We start from the raw sequence: 2879 nt of genomic DNA on the forward strand, positions 1-2879 counted from the left end.
GCCTCCTGGGTTCAGGCAATTCTCCTGCCTCAGCCTCCTGAGTAGCTGGGATTACAGGCACGCGCCACCATGCCCAGCTAATTTTTTTTTTTGTAGTTTTTAGTAGAGACGGGGTTTCACCATGTTGACCAGGATGGTCTCGATCTCTTGACCTCGTGATCCACCCGCCTCGGCCTCCCAAAGTGCTGGGATTACAGGCGTGAGCCACCGCGCCCGGCCGACCTCTGAACTTTTTATTGGCCTCCTGCTCCCCAAAGGGTCCCCTGCTTCTGCTGGCCTAATGTCTCAGAACTTTGGTGTCGTTGGTCTCAGACACCACTTTGCCATCCACTATTCAGCGGGTGGTGGTCTTTTGGATGGTTTGCATGGAGTTGCTGCTGTCCAGGGCATCACTAAGACTGAAGTCCTCGCCATCTTCCAGCAGGCGGCGGTAGGTGGCTATCTCAGCTTCCAGCTTGACCTTGATGTCCAGCAGAGCCTCGTACTCCTGGGCCTGGCGCTGTCCCTCTGCCAGGGTCTGTGCCAGCTCTGACTCCAGGTGCAGCAGGATCCCATTGAGCTGCTCCATCTGCAGGGCGTAGCGGGCCTCCACCTCCCTCAGGCTGTTCTCTAAGCTGATCTTCGTATTTCTCATGGAGTCCAGGTTGATCTCCAAGGACTGGACTGTACGTCTCAGCTCTGTGAGTGTCATCTCAGCAGTTTCAACCTCAGTGGACCGTGTGGTGACCACTGTGGTGCTCTCCTCGATCAGCTGAGTCCAGTACTTGTCCAGCTCCTCTTGGTTCTTCCGAGCCAGCTTGTCATATTGAGCCCGGCTTTCTGCCATGATCTTGGCGAGGTCCTGAGATTTGGGGGCATCTACCTCCATGGTCAACCCGGGGCTGGCAATCTGGGCTTGTAGGCCGTTTACTTCCTCTTCATGGTTCTTCTTCACGAAGAGCAGCTCCTCTTTGAGAGCCTCGATCTCTGTCTCCAGCTGCAGCCGAGTGACATTGGTGTCATCGATGACCTTGCGGAGCCCATGGATGTCACTCTCCACAGACTGGCGCATGGCCAGCTCTGTCTCCTACTTGACTCTAAAGTCATCAGCAGCAAGACGGGCATTGTCAATCTGCAGAATGATGCGGGCACTGTCCACAGTATTTGCGAAGATCTGAGCCCTCAGGTCCTCGATGGTCTTGAAGTAATGGCCCCAGTCTCTGACCTGGGGTCCCTTCTTCTCCAGGTGCTCCCGGATTTTGCTCTCCAGCTTCCGGTTCTCGGTCTCCAGGCTCCTGACTCTGTCCTGGTAGGAGGCCTGGTGGTCGTTCAGGCTTTGCATGGTCTCCTTCTCGTTCTGGATGCCTCCAATTCCTGCCAGACCCCTGGCCATCCCCGCGGCCAGGTCCCCGACCCCCATGCTGCTCCAGAAGCTGGCGGAGCGCATCACGGAGATGAGGGAACCAGAGCCTCCAGCACCTGCATAGGCGCTGGCTGTGCTGCTGACCAGCCGGGCGCCATAGCTGGGCACCAGGATGGAGCCCACGGACCGGTAGTTGATGGAGAAGGTGGAGCAAGTGGTGAAGCTCATGCTGCCCCCGGGAGGAGAGGGAGAGGACAGGACTCAGGCTTTGCCGACGACCTATGTTGATCTTTTTAGGCAAAGCCTGTGCTCTCAGGTCACCAAGTTTCATTCTTGTTTTTGTTGGTACCTGCTTGGCCCTTGGAGACTTGGAGTTTGCAAACACTTGGTGTTCATTGCTATTGAGGGGAGGAAGAGGAGGACAGAAAGGTGGTGTCAGAGGTCATGAAGGTTGGTGGAATCCAGGACTGGGGAGCTCTCCTACCCCAAAAAGTGGCTAGACCATGGGGATGGCCAGGTGGTGTGCTTGGGGAGGCTGAATTCAGGCCTGATGATGCCAGCCTCCAGCAGGACTCCCAGGCCCCTCACTTGGCTTGGCTTGCAGGGGATGCAGAACTTTAGGGGCTATTGAGGGCTTGGGCACTGTAGTCAGAGGCTTCACGTGGTCCAGTGCCAGCGAGAGTCCCTGTCTTCCCTCCTTGTTTCTTGTCAGGGAGTGGCCTTAGTAGGGATGGAGATTGAATTTCCCTGTAGCCCAGAAGGATGAGGGTAGAGGATAAGAGTAGAATTTGCGTTCTGAGAAAATAAAAAATGAATATTTCTTGCACACTTGAGTTTGGAGGTTAAGATTTAGATCTGATGCAATAATTTGTAATTATTATTATTATTATTATTTTGAGATAGAGTCTTGCTCTGTTGCCCAGGCTGGAGTGCAGTGATGTGATCTTGGCTCACTGCAACCTCCGCTTTCCAGGTTTGAGTGATTCTCCTGCCTCAGCCTCCCCAGTAGCTGGGACTATGGGCATGCGCCACCACATCCCGCTATTTTTTGTATTTTTAGTAGAGATGGGGTTTCACCATGTTGACCAGGATGGTCTGGATCTCTTGACCTTGTGATCCACCGGCCTCAGCCTCCCAAAGTGCTGGGATTACAGGCGTGAGCCACCGCGCCTGGCCTTTCTCTTTATCCTGATACTTCAACACAGTAAGTACTCACATGCTCCCTAGATTCTTTCCAGCCTTTCTGGTTTGTTCAAGATCTTCCCTGTACTTGGGACATCCTTCCAATCCTGAGATTCCATTTTTCTAAAAGGAGGTAACTGGAAGGTAGGCCAGTTCTTTAAACCATGGCTATTCCTTATTTGGTAATATTGAAACACTAGATTGCATCCGGTCGCCGGCAGTCCTATGAAGGTGGTGGTGGTGACTGTAGAACAGTGTCCTGATCCCCTTGTCCTTGGTGGATACTGACTCCCAGAGAGGAAAAGGGACTTGATAAAAACAAAACAGAGGATCAGACTCAGAGTGGTTCTAGACT

The 2879-nt window shown here is 53.4% G+C and overlaps 1 pseudogene across 1 annotated transcript; it reads right to left on the bottom strand.

Moving 5' to 3' along the window:
- Positions 1 to 219: 219 nt before the first annotated feature.
- On the bottom strand, positions 220 to 1585 carry LOC116562859 (annotated as a pseudogene). The gene has a single exon (XR_004274113.1). The product of XR_004274113.1 is annotated as a keratin, type I cytoskeletal 18 pseudogene (transcript).
- Between the last annotated feature and the right edge of the window lie 1294 nt (positions 1586 to 2879).

This window comes from Sapajus apella, unplaced genomic scaffold (genome assembly GCF_009761245.1).
Source record: "Sapajus apella isolate SASKATOON/1434 unplaced genomic scaffold, GSC_monkey_1.0 scaffold33, whole genome shotgun sequence".
Taxonomy (NCBI): Eukaryota; Metazoa; Chordata; class Mammalia; order Primates; family Cebidae; genus Sapajus; species Sapajus apella.